The sequence below is a fragment of the Rhineura floridana genome, chromosome 16, assembly GCF_030035675.1.
Source record: "Rhineura floridana isolate rRhiFlo1 chromosome 16, rRhiFlo1.hap2, whole genome shotgun sequence".
Classification (NCBI taxonomy): domain Eukaryota; kingdom Metazoa; phylum Chordata; class Lepidosauria; order Squamata; family Rhineuridae; genus Rhineura; species Rhineura floridana.
Window position 1 is genome coordinate 22,325,837 of NC_084495.1, and position 14,776 is coordinate 22,340,612.

Sequence of the window (14,776 nt, forward strand, 5' to 3'; positions counted from 1 at the left end):
TGTACCTTACAGCTACAGAGATCCATTGCAATCCTTGTTTGGGTGGCCCTATTTCAGCATTTTAAGTCATGGGCTGTAGGTTGATGAGCTCTGGTCTAGTACTGATAGTAGATTTTAATTGCTGGCACCAGAAGGTAGCTAGGAGATGAGGACATAAGCAAGAGGCCCTTTTAGTCAAGTGCATTGAAATTTATTTTAGATTATACTAAAAGTAGCTTGAGGCTAACTCTTAACGTGCCACATGTACAAGATCACACCACTGATATTCTGACATTACATCCACATCGCACATTTAAAACACTCTTATGCCACTTTAATGTCATGACTTCCCCCAAAGAATCCTGGGAACTGTGGTTTGTTAAGGGTGCTGAAATTTTCCAAGATGTGCATATTGGGCAAAACTGCATACAAAAATGTGTATATTAGGAGAAATTTGTGCTAAAATGCTGTTTTTTTTTCTTTTTCTTTTTAATGCAAACTGAAGTAGAAACGTAGCGAACTGAACTTAGGACTGGAAAAATGAGAGATGGAGAGAAACCCAAACGGACAAATTCACCCATCCCTAAGTTAGAGATGCTCATGTTGCAGTGTTCTTCTCTCATCAAGGAGGGGGAAACTACAGCCCTTGGACCCAAATACTACCACCAGCCATTGGGCTGGGCTGGGATGAACTGAGCCTTCTTGGTTGCTGAATTAGGCACCGTCTCTCTGAGCTTTGTGAACTGCATGCAAAAAGTTACCATTGGTAAGGGTGAGCAAGAATTACCTTTTAGAAGCAGTGACAGCAAGTAGAGCAGTGTTCATAGAGCAATTCCATCAGTGGCCCAGCCACCTTTTTCTTTCTTCCAGACTGCCCTAGGCAATAGCCATGGGAACAAGCCCAGCACATCACATGAACGTATTATCATATTTTCACTTACTACAGGGATGGGGAACATTTGGTCCTCCAGATGTTGCTGAACTACAATTCCCATCAGCCCCAGAAAGTATGGCCAATGGCCAGGGATGATGGGAATTATAGTTCAGTAACATCTGGAGAACCAAAGGTCCCCCTCTCTTGTGCTACTCCTTCCCCCTTGGATGGGATGATGCTGTGTCCAGGCCATGGACAGTTTGGAGGAAATGATGACCCTTACACAAACACTGTTCTTGCTGCCCACGTTATTGTCATGGGCAGCAAAGAAGAAAAAAGAAAGGCCTAATGCCATACTCCTATGGTGTGTGATAGACACACAAAATTCTCCCTCTTACCATCCTTGGGAGTAGCATTCATCTTTCTTCCATGCGGGTCACTTGATTTTTTTCCTGGGCCATCACTCAACAGTTGAGCATTTGCATTGCATGAAGAAGGTCCAAGGTTCAGGAGTAGGAATGTACCTAGCCCGAAACCCTGGAGAGCTGCTGCCAGTCAATGTGGACAATACTGAGCTAGATAGACCAATGGTATGAGGAAACTTTATATGTTCAGTGACAGTGACCCTAGTCTGAGCCCTTTGAGCAGGTTGGCAGGTAGCAATCTGAATGTCTTGCTTGAACATATCAAACCTGTTTTTCTCATCAATCCATCTGAGTGAGTATGGCTACTATGATTACAGCAGCTCTCTAACACTCAGGCAGAAGTTTTTCCCTGTGCCTATTCTTCAAGATTCTTTAACTGGAGATGTCTCAGATGGAACTTGGGGCCAACGTATGCAAGCAAAGTGTGTCCTCTACCTCAAAACCTGCACGCAAGCTCTGGGTCAGAGGAGCTCCCATGTGTGTTAAAGTGAATTAAACTAATATAATATTTTAAAAATTAATCAGTCCCCAGGCTGGTTCTGCAGCAATGCTTTGATAACACAGGGATTCAGATTTTTAAGTGACTGATCTTCCATGGTCCAGCAGAGAATAGGCAAGGAGTATTAGTAATCGTCAAAGCATGATTGCTTTTTCTGATAGCATTACAAAATTAGTGGATGAAAGAATGTGTAATTTATCTGGGTCTCAGCAAAGCAGTGGATGCAAAATCTTTACTTGCAAAATTAAATTCAATTTGGCTCAGACAAGGAGCACTGCCACTTGGATTGTACAATGGCCGGTTGAATGCAAACATTGTGTAATGAGAAATGGCACTACACCAAATTGTGGGGAGGTTGTCTAAGTGGGGCATTACAGGGGTCTCATCTGATTTAGCATCTTCATTAACAATCTGGATGAAGGTGCAACACTCCACATTAATTAAATTTGCACATGATGGTTTTACAGGAGCTATTGCAAATACTGGCAAATATGGAGAACGATCAAATGGGTTTTGGGGCCTTGGACTAGTTCCAAGATGGTCTACAGCTGGGGTCAAGTTTACATGCATGTAGACAAGGATCAGAAAGGCAATAAATAGTCATAGTTGGGCTGAAAGTCAGAGACTCAAGATCAAAGGCAGACAGCATGATCCAGGATAGCAGCCAGGAAATAAGAGCAAGGAGAATTCTTACACTCAAGAGGAACTACTTAGATAGATAAATTGACTTGATTGCATGGGTTTTATAGGGCCTAATGCATCTCAGTGCTTGGAATGAACTAGCTTAGTTGAACAAAGTTCACTAAATTAATTAAAAAATTATCTGAACTACAAATAAAAGTAGTTCCTATAACTGCCAGGTGAACTGAATGTGAATTAGGCTTGTTTTGGGATAGGACTTTGAATTATTTCTAGCTCCTCTTCAAGGCCATTCTCTTACATGTGTGTGTGCATGTGTGTTTACGCTTTGGACTCTTTTGTCCTTCACACTTAAAAGTCACAATTATTGGAAAAAGTAAATTAATCAATTCAAATTCCACTCTGGGTGAGTTTTGATGTTTTCTTAGTCTTTTTCAGTATTTTTTATACTTTAACACAGCAACCTGTAACAGTCTGTAAAATATTTACTGAGGATCATTTGAATGAATTGTAAACTGAAAGTGAACCAAAATAATTCATTTTGTAAAGGGACGAATGTGAACTGGAATTAGTTCCTTTTGGGATATGTTGAACTTGAACTAGATCTAGTTCCTTTTAAAATGAACTTTCCAAGCTCTGGTGCATCCTGACTGACTTGGAGAGTTAGCTGACAGTCTTCAGGAAGTGACCTAACTCTCTTCAAAGCTTGAACTGCAGATAAGGATACACCTTTTACCTAAGGCCTATCCTCCTGAGGACCTAGATAGCTGGTGGTGCAGAAAGTAAGGTACTGGAGATGTTAGAGGGAGGCCCTGGTTCAAGACACATATGCATTACAGAGGTCCCAAAAAGTTAGTCTGGAGGTTTTGGTTTTTAGAAAGACTTTTAAGAGGAACATGCACCAAGGTTCAGGAAGAGGCTGTTGCTATTGATTCCCCATTGCCTTGTTTCTCTCACTGGCAGGTACAGTCAGTGGCTGGTTGGATATGAACAACAAACGTAACAGAATAGGACAGAAGTGAAGTAAAACATTAAAATGGAACTACAGGTGTTCACATGCTACGAATAACTGAGAGTAATTAGGTGATCATTGCACTGTGAAATCAACAAGATGATAAAGGTCGTAAACCAATTTATCAAAGGAAGTGTGTTTTTTTTTAAAAAAAAATAGTCATTCATGCGATTTATTGAATGTCTATAAACAGACACAAACTAAGTATGCCCTTTTTATTTATGAAACAAATATATGAATGAACAGCACACTCTTGTCCACCAATAGCTCTTGGGGGATTAGTCACTGGTGTAGCAGCAGAGTATCACGCTCATTCCCAGCTTTTAAGAATTCACTGAGTGCACTCAGAAAAAAGGCATGGGATTGGCTAAGGAGATTGGCTAAATGCTCAAGGGGAGGAGCCTATGTCCTCTTGGAAAGCACCACAAACCCAAAATTCAGACTCCATACAGCAAAAACTCTCAGGGGAAATCTGCCTCAGAGTCATAACTAGGCCAGTTGGTGAGCATTTAATTATCAGTTGGGGACCTTTCAGGTTGCTAGTGGTGAGGTAGCTATCTTTCCTTCTCATGAAGCCCTGCAGCCAGCCTTCCTTGTTAGGTGGGGCAGACACATTTCCAGGTGGGGTATTGGGGGGGAGGTGCATTGTGGCAGCCAACCCCTCCCCCACTGGTAGAGAGAATGTGAGGGCCAGGTTAGGGGAAGGTAAAGGCAGTGACCATCCCCCTCACTCCTCCTCCATGCAGATAGTATATTAACTTATATAATGGGCTGTGTATAGGTAAAGTTAACAGAAAATTTAGGATGAACACCAGGAATGTAATGACTGGCATTTTTTTGCTTCATAAGAAAAAAGAATATTAAGGATACAGTGAACAAGGGGATATCAAAAGGTGTTAACTCCTCCTCAAGGGTGCCTCCTTCTAGTCTTGTTCATGACCTTTAGATTTTCCTTACTGTTAGACAGTCAAGGCATTTTTTTTAAAAAAAAAACTGGTTTGCTATATAAAGAATTAACTAAGTGACTGGAAACTAATTGTGGAAAACAATTAGATTTTTTTTACTGGTTGCTGGGCTGGTTTTTCTGCTCAGAAGCACTGAAAAGGCCTAATGCTGAGCTTCACACATTGGGAAATCTGAAATTATACCTGAGTTACAGACTAGGTGGCCAGCCAACTAGCTAACTGTACTCAATAAAAAGAAGAAAAAATAGCCATTATGATTGGGAGTATAGTGAGTGTTTTAAAAGAATAAAGGGTAAATTAGGATAGATTTTTCCCCAGATCGCTTTAAATTATCTCTTTATTTCATCCTTTATTTGGAAGCAGCTGAAAACCTGGCTTTTTGATTAAGTTAGTGGGGATATTCTGTTATAGCCATTCAGTGTAGGCTGTGGACTGGCTGTCATAATTTCATTCTGATTTTTATGTTGTTTTTGTTTTACTTATATGCTGTAATTTGTTTTACTATGCTGTAATTTGTATTTCAATATGTATTTTATTGTACGTCGCCTAGAGTGACAGGTCTTACCTGCCAGATAGGCGTCTAATAAATTTTAGATAATAATAATAATAATAATAATAATAAGCACCCAATCCTTCTCTGCTCATCATAGTAACTGCAGAATAAACAAACACTTATGTCTTACTCTTTGCTTCTGTTTGAAGGGCTGCCTTTTAGGGATGAATGAGAATTTCGATTCAGTTCACATGCTTCTTTATTGCTGTCTGGATAGAGAACAAAACTGAAACTGAAAAGCAGAGCAAAGGAAAGTCCAAGGGATGGAGTCTAACTCTAGCCCATAATACAAAGTTCTAATATTTAACTTTTCAAGGGTCATCATATTACTATATCAGCTGTTTTTTCAGGAATACTTAAGTAATTACAAGATGACTGTGATAATGAAAAATCTACCCTCAGTCAGGGACAGTGTTGCATAAACAGATTTTTGAGGTTCTTCTAGATGTTTTTATTGTTGTGCACTTGCCCTGCCTTATTCACTGAAGTGTTCAGAGAGTCCTGTTCTTCAGTTATCTACAGTGCCATGAAAAAGTATTTGCCCCGTCTGATTTTCTGCGTTGTTGCATATTTTTGGCACAGAATGTTGTCAGATATTGAACCAAAACCCAATATTAGAGAAAAGGGAAGCTGGGTGAACAAACAACACAAAATTTTGACTTATTTCATTTATTTATTAAAGAAAATTAAGCAACACCCAATGCCCCTGTGTGAAAAAGTAAGTGCCTCCTTAGACTCAAAACTTGGTTACGCCACCTTTAGCAGCAATGACTGCAACCGAACACTTCCTGTAGTTCCTGATCAGTCTCTCACAGCGCTGTGATGGCCTTTTGGCCCACTCCTCCATGCAGAACTACTTTAACTCAGTGACATTTGTGGGCTTTTGAGCATGAACTGCTCCTTTCAGGTCCTGCCACAACATCTCAATGGGGTTTAGGTCTAGGCCATTCCAAAACTTTAAATTTCTTGTTTCTCAACCATTCTGATGGAGACTTGCTTGTGTGTTTCAGATCATTGTCTTGCTGCATCACCCAGCTGCTCTTCAAGTTCAGTTGACAGACAGAGAATTATCTGAAACAAAGCAGAATTCATGGTTCCTTCAATGATGGCAAGTAGTCCAGGTCCTGATGCAGCAAAGCATCTCCAAACCATGACTCTGCCACCACCATACTTGATTGCTGGTATGAGTTTCTTCATGTGGAATACAGTGTTCAGTTTTCACCAGACATAACGGGGCCCATGTTGCCCAAAACGTTCCATTTCTGACTCATCTGTCCATATAACATTGTTCCAGAACTCTTGAGGTGCTTTTTGGCAAACTCTAGATGAGCATTCATGTTCTTCTTAGTGAGCAGTGGTTTCTACTTTGCTACTCTGCCATGAATGCCATGTTTGCACAGTGTCTTCTGATGGTGGAGTCATGAACACTGACCTTGGCTGAGGCGAGAGAGACCTGCAGATCACTGGATGTTGTTTTGAGGTCCTTGGTGACTTCCTGGATGATTTTACACTTTGGTCTTGGAGGGATTTTGGCAGGAAGACCACTCCTGGGATCATTCACTACTATCTCAAACCTTCTCCATTTGGTCAATATGGCTCTGACTGGTTCGGTGGAGACCCAGAGCCTTAGAAATGGCTTTGTAAGCCTTTCCAGACTGATATGCATCAACATCTGTTTTCCGAAGGTGTTCAGGAATTTCTTTTATCTTGGCATGATGTGGCTTTGGAACCTGTGTGCTGGCAACTTCAATCTGATGGCTAGGGCCACAGTTAGTCACATTTATATTGGGCAGGGCTGACCAAAAGCAGGCCTGATTGTTTACCAAGGTAATCAAACTTTTGGCCCTAATAATCCCTTTCATTGGGTTGAGTTAATAAGGGGGCAATTATTTTTTCACACAGGGGCACTGGATGTTGCCAAACTTTCTTTAATAAATAAATGAAGTAAGTATCAAAATTGTTAAGTTTTGGTCCTGACAACTTAATATCTGGCAACATTCAGTGCCAAAAAAGAGCAACAACAGAAAATCAGATGGGGCAAATGCTTTTTCAAGGCACTATAGTTTTTAAAGTAAACCATCATTCTTTAAACAGAGGCTGTTATTGTCTGTCATGTCTCAAATTAAAAAGACAATTTAAAAAATCCTACAAAGGGGTGAAGCATAGCTGGGGAGGTATCTATTTGCCCTAACTTGGCTACAGGGCAGTCTGGTATCATAGGCCAACTACCAAATGTAACTTTCCAAAGAAAGTGAGACAGGCATACATGAAGAGTGTCAGAAAAACACTGTTAATCTCTCTGGTACATTATGGCAGCACAATATAATCTGGTCTGACAACACAGAAAATTGTTGATTTTCCTCGGATTTATCTTTTACCGGGGTGATTAGTCATGGTATGATAATTCTGACTTTTCTTTGGAACATTCCTTTGGTCCTATGAAAGTATCATTTCTGCAGACAAGAATCTGCTTAAATATGGCTTTTTCAAAAATATAATCCACCATTAATCAATACCAGTATGTATTTATTGGTGTAAATCCAGCATGAAAGGCGCTAAGGTTTTAGTTTAAGAAAGGCAGCATGAAATTCCATTCTGTTGACTGGAAAGATCCAGAATGGAAATACAAATTGGTCCTCAAATACCTCAGAAACACAATACATATAGAAAGAGAACAAATAATCTCTTCCCTGTGCTGAATAATACAAAAGAGAAATTCTCTTGGCAGCTGTTTCACAAGACTCCTCACAGAGTCTTGAAAGAGTATGGTTAAAAAAGCCTCACAAAACATAGAAGGTTACTATTGTGCTACATTTCCCCCCACTAATTTATTCTCAGTGGTCCCAACCTCAATGGTATCATCCAATAATGGCACCTGTTTTGTTTTGTTTTCTAATCTTCCCACTCTGAGAATTTCTCCTTACATTAGTAAATCCTGAGGCAGCTGTGCTGGTCATGAACTACATGCAATTTATTATACCTACAATGATGTTCAAATTCAAAGAATCAGTTTCTGGGAGCTCTAATCCTTCTGTTATAGAAATAATTAAGCTCTTTCATTTGCAAGATAAAAATCTTTGGGGAATGTGGGAAGACTAACTAGTGACCAGTCTGTGTGTGCATGTGTGAGAGTCAGAGAGAAAAAGATGAGAACACAGCAGGCTTGCTTCTCTATATTAAATTCTGGCATATGGGAAAATGCATCTCTCATTTTGTTGGCATATGCACAATTCTTCCTCTCAGAATGGTTGGGGGAAAAAGAGCTTCCTTTTATGAACAAAAAGTCAAGGCACCATAAGGATTGGGTGAAATTTGCAATAAGGCACATTTGAAGCCAGTGTCACCCAGGGTTCAGGAAAATGCTATAAAAGTTAGGGCTGCCCCCTCAATCTACCCCATGACTCTGATCCGGGCAGGAGGCATCAAGCTGACCCACCTTGTGTCAACCTGGGGACCACCTGCCCCTCCTTGGAACCAGTCCCAAATTAATTCAGGGGTGGGGCTATGTGATGTTCCTGTATTAATGTATATATGGTAAGTGCTGTTTGTATAGAAGATATGTGGTAAGTGGAATGAAAGAGGGGGGGTAGTAAATGAGCAGTAGAATGCTGGATGATTGGCTGAGTTTTTGGATGGCTGAGAGTATAAATGGAAGGATGACAGTTGAATCTGGGTGGACGTGAGTGGGTTGTTTTGGTGGAGTTTGGAGGTGGGTGTGAGTTGGTGTATGTCAGGAGAGTGTGGAGAAAGAGGGAGGTGGAGTTTGGATTAGTAATAAGTCAAATATCACAGTAATAGATGAAACCATAAGCTTGTAGATCATTATCAAAGTTATCTTGTTATTAATGTTATTTAATAAATACTATTTTGGTTTACCGAAGGCCTGATCCTTGGCTGGGGTTTCACAGACCAGAAGGGAGGGTAAGGTAATAACCAAGGCTGAAGGGGAACTGTAACAAATGGTGGCAGCGGTGAAGAGGAGAAGATAACATTATAAGTATCCAGAGCAACCCCGAGTTATGAGTTATCTGCAGTGATACAAGGGGGTTGGGAACAGCATAGGCACGCAGTCACGAATGTAACCGGATAGAGAGACTCAGGCAAGGTCTCTGGGAACATTGGTTATAGAACGTGACTGGTGGTGCTGCCTAGCAGGGGGATCTATTGAGATCTGTGCTAGAGCGGAGAGAGAAACCATAAAAAAGGACAGTCCGGACTGGTGGAGTCCCTGGTGGTGCCTAGTGAAAGGCAGTAGCCACGAGCAGGTAGGAACCTGACAGGGAGAGCCAGGGAAGGGCATCACAGGCTACTGTTTAATTAGGGTAAAAAGAAATCCAACATACAGCCCAGAGGGGGGAGGATACATTGCATTTCCTCACACACCCCTCAACTGAAAGTGGGGGCCAATTCTGTGGAGTGCTTCATTACTCAGAGTAGACCCATGGAAGTTAATGGACATGACTAAAGTAGGTTTATTTATTTCAATGGGTCTACTTTAGGTGGGACTTAGTGGAATACAACCCATTCTTTTTAAAAAAAAACAAAAGTCTGCACCATATTTTTTTCATGACATGCATTATATTCCATAGGAAAAGAACAAACTAAAAACTGCTGCTCTGTTATTTTGGGATGTTCTGATGTTGTTGTTTAAAAAAACATTTTTCATATTCAGCACTACCCCCATATACCAACTGCCTCCCTCCCACAAAATGTGGCCATAGTGCTGTACTTCATTCTAATTGGAAGTATAGTGATTCCATTTACAACTATACCCAGTATCATTTAAGGATATAAGAAGGATAATGTTGTGTGAATGTTCTTTTATAGTGCAATAAAGCTCATTTTATCAGAAGAAAAAGAAGAAGACGATGATGACCCCGCTGCTGGATCAGGCCAGTGGCCCATCTAGTCCAGCATCCTGTTCTCACAGTGGCCAACCAGATGCCGGTGGGAAGCCCACAAGCAGGACCTGAGTGCAACAGCACTCTCCCCTCCTGGGGTTTCCAGTAACTGATATTAGGAAGCACACAGACTCCAAAAGCGCAGGTAGCTCTCGCTGCCTGCATTCACATTACTCCTTCTCATTCACCACAAATCTGCACATAGAGCAGGATCCACTGTTGTCCTGCCATGAATGGAAGTTGTGTGCTCACAGTCACATCTTTGATCACTTTCAGGTTAGTCTATTGTATGGATGAACCTGTCATTTTTTTGTTTCAGTTTTTTCTCTTGTTTTTCTTTTCAAAACTTATGTCCAATGTGCCATATTTCTGCATCAGTTTTCATTGCATTTGTTTTTTAAATAAAGTCCCAATGAATTCATCATCATTTTAATGTGCACTTGTCCTAATACACACATTTTTAAATGCAGGTTAGCCTAATATATACACATTTTTTGCAAGCAATTTCCACTCGTAACATGCACTGTGTATGTAATTGTCGCTAATATATGCATTTTAATAGACGTAAATTTTGAAGGACAGCTGCGTTTTGGTTTGTGTATTGTTTCTGTCAGTGTAAATCCAGACGGAACTGGATTTCTTCTTCCTCCCTAACTGGTGATGGGCAACCTCATCTTTAAATCCTTTAACTTTAAACTGGACATGGACTAGTAGGATGGAAGTATCTGTCAATTTTGATTCTCTCAGTTTCTCATTTTCCCAATCCTGCTTTTTTTTTTTTTAAACGAAAATCCTCATGAAAATTCTCTGGCATTTTAGTGCAAATTTCTCCCAATAAACACATTTTTGACTATTTTACACATTTTTGCAAGCAATTTATTGCCATATAATGCATTGTATTTATGCACAATGTCCCCTAACATATGCATTTTTGTAAACATTGGTTGGTTGGCAAACTGCATTGAAAAATTGAAATAAGTGCAAATTTTGAAGGATGGCTGTGTTGTGTTTCAGTTCCCATATTGTTTTGGGAAGTGTGCATTTGATAGATTTGACTTGAAATGAGAACTGAATCAAAATTCTCCCCCATCCGTAGTCCACACCTCCGCATTCCTATTCAGCAAATAAACTCTTGCTTCCACATACATGTATTGTTATATCTGTACATGTTGTACTCTAGGTTCCTCTCTATAAATCAGATGGACACTTAAAACATGTTATGTATACAGCTGAAATGTAAGGAGTGAACTGCATCACTACATTCAAATAAGTGCAAATTTTGAAGGATGGTTGGTTTAGTTCTCAAATTGTTTTGGAAAGTGCGGATTTGATAGATTCGGCCTGATTTGTGAACTTAATCAAAATTCTCACTCATCCCCAATAGGCAGCCCTTCAAACAGAGGACTCCTTCAAATAGAGAGCTATCTGCTGCAAACTAGAACTCCCTACCTACATCTGTCTGTCTAGAATATTGTTTTTAAATATTTTTTCCCTCAACCCCTCACTTCTGCATTCTTTCTATCTCTTTAATATTCAGTGGAGGCTTTTCAGGCATCCTACGTTACACTTTAGAGAGAGATTCCAAAGAGCAGGGGAACCCACTCTGTGAGTTCTGATAAAATCAGACCGCAAATTCCTCAGGTTTTTACAAAGCATTATTGCCTTACTACTCAGAATATTTATACAGTTTGCTGTAAACTAATGCAATTTACCCTGCTAATTTGTTATAGTGCTGGCATGTGTTCAGCTCTGAAAATCTTGGTACCTTCTATCCCCTGCAGCAAGGTGGCTTTGAATGGGAAATTTCCCAGGTAGCAAAACAACAGCACCTTTCAGGCAATTAAAATGAGTTCAAACAAACAAACAAGCAAACATCACTGAGGAACGAACATCACAAGGCAGGTTCCAAAATACAGCAATTAAGGTGGTACATCCTCCATTGGTCTGCTAGTGCTAAAACAAACCTTGCTCTCTTTTCCTTCAAAAATCTTTGTTCACATTTATATCCCACCTTTCATCCAAGGATTTAATTATTATTATTATTATTTTATTTTATTTATTTGTTTGCCACCTTTCCACAGCCGCTCAAGGCAGCTTACAACAAGGTGAACAGGAATACATCTCAAAAACAATGGCAAAAACAATTTCCTAATAACAAAAAATAATGAAACAGTAACATAACAAGAAATATAACAGCAAGCAAAAACAACTTTTTAATATTATAAACATAATAAAACAATCTTTAAAAACAAACAGAGAAGAAGTAACCATTAACCCACCACCAAGGCCCTAAGGAAAGCCATCTACTATACTGTATATCCTACAAAACTTCATTATTCTGAGTAGAGGCTTGCTTTGGAAGGACTGCTGAGGTAAGAATTCCGCCTTGTGGTTTTTCCCATTACAGAGTTGCAAGAACACCTGCACTTGGCTGACTTTCTTTTCTCCTAAAGATACAGGATCAGTCTCAGGCCAAGAACCTGGCAACCCTAGTCTAAACAATCCTAAACAAGCTGCTTTGCCCTGAAGGATACTGGCTCTAGCCCCACCACGAGTTTATCCAGTGCATTGAGGGGTCAGCAAGACTGTGCCTCCTGCCCCTGTCTCAGAATTACAAACCCTGCATGAAGACCATGCTTTTAAAAGCCAAGAAAATTAAGGAGGAATTTAACAGAATGGAAGGAGTTCTGATGGGACTGAAGAACAGAGCAGCTTCAAGGAGATGTCTGCCTAGAGCCACAGACTCTAGGCCACAGGTTGCCTGCATGCAGACTCTGGGCCACAGGTTGTCCGCTTGTGCTGTAGAGAGTAGACCACAGATTGTCATGAGCCCTGTGCAGACCTCTTGGCAGGAATGGTCTGAGGACAAGGAAGTCTGGGATCCATGGGAGGGGTTCACGAAGTATGTTAACAAGCTCCAATAACACCCATGACCAAAAGGTTGCCACTACTGGCAGAATATATATATGTATATAAATATATAAAAGTATATATAAAGTATATCTTTCAGTCAGCTTTGTCACCAGTCCCCTGATTATCCTTGTTGCCCTCCTCTGAACCTGTTCCAGTTTGTCTGCATCCTTCTTAAAGTGTGGTGTCTAGAACTGGATGCAGTACTCAAGATCAGGTCTAATCAGCGTCCATCAGAGGGGAACTAATACTTCATGCAATTTGGAAACTATACTTCTGTTAATGCAGCCTAAATCAGCACATCCATGTTGTTAAAGCTGTCATGCACTGTGGATGGATTTGCACATCCATGCTCATCTTATATTGACTGTAGTGTCAAGTGATGATATCCTTGAGCAAATGAGCTATCTTGGGTTAATCACATAGGATTAAAAAAAGATCACCTATGTCTCAACTCAAATATAAGGTTTTTCACTGGAGACCATTCTCCCACTTAACTGAAAGTCAACATGGACTAAGTAATCAAAGATGGTACATGTGTGTGTAAAATAGTCCTAAGTTATTAAGTGGTCATTATGTAGTAAGGCTCCTGCAATTCCATCTGAAGACTAAAGATCCAACCTATGTCCCTGTTGCAACTCATAGAATCAAAGAATAGCAGAGTTGGAAGGAGCCATCGAGTCCAACCCCATGCTCAATGCAGGAATCCAGCTGAAAGCAAACCTACAGGTGGCTGTTCAGCTGTCTCTTGAATGCCTCCAGCGTTGGGCAGCTCACCAACTCCCGAGGTCATGGGTCCCATTGTCATACTGCTGCAACAGTTAGGACATTTTTCTTGGTGTTCAGCTGACTTAGTATAAGGCACCTTTCTATCTTCCTATGAAATTTACTTCCTGTCACTTGAGCTCATTATTTCAAGAACTCAAGACCTGAAAGTGTATTATCTGTTCTTAATCCCATTCATCTATTAACTTTAGGGGCAAATGCTAGCCAAGCGTCGCCAGTCATTGAGGACTGGTTTATACATGCCATAAAATCTGTTTGCTGCATTTGCCTCTCATCCATCCTCCAAGGAGCTAAGGTTACCCCACTGCCCATTTTATACTGACAATAACCTTATGATATAGGTTAGCATGAGAACTAGTGGCTGGGCCAAGGTCACCCAACGAACAGGGATTTGAACATGAGCCTTACCAATCCTCATTTGACCCTGTAACTGCTGCATCACACTGATTATATAAACTACTAGCAGTTAGAGATGGAACCTTTCAATTTAAGTTCTCTCAGTTTCTCAGCTTTAAAAAAAATCATGAAAACTCTTCACACGTTTTAGTGTGAATTTCTCTTAATAAACATTTTTGTATTGCAGTTTTGACTAATGTACTCATTTTTGCAAGCAATTTCTCCTAAAATAATGTATTGTATGTGTTATTTTCACAAATATATTCATTTTTATGCCCACTTTCCCCTGAAAAATGGATTTTTGTAAACATTGGTTAGAGACTTACATCACAAAATTCAGGTAAGTGCACATTTTGAAGGATGGCTGTGTTTCAATTCTAATACTGTTTTGGAAAGTGCAAATTTAATAGATTCTGCTTTAAATGCAAACAATCAAATTTGTCTTCTATCCCTACCAGCAGCTTATCACTGGTATCCTGTCTCAGGCGGCTACTGCTTCCGAGTGCTTGGCACACAGATCAGACCATTGTTGTCATTGTTGTGTGCCTTCAAGTCGATTTTGATTTATGGTGACCCTATAAATCAGCGATCTCCAGTAGCATCTGTTGTAAACCACCCTGTTCAGATCTTGTAAGTTCGGGTCTGTGGCTTCCTTTATGGAATCAAGCCATCTCTTTTTTGGTCTTCCTCTTTTTCTACTCCCTTCTATTTTTCCCAGCATTATTGTCTTAATTCTTAGCTAAAAGTATCAGTGAAGAATAACTACAGAATTTTTACTTTGCTGTGAAACATTTAGGCTACAAAAAGTTAAATACCTTTCCCCCCCTTCTCCTGAAG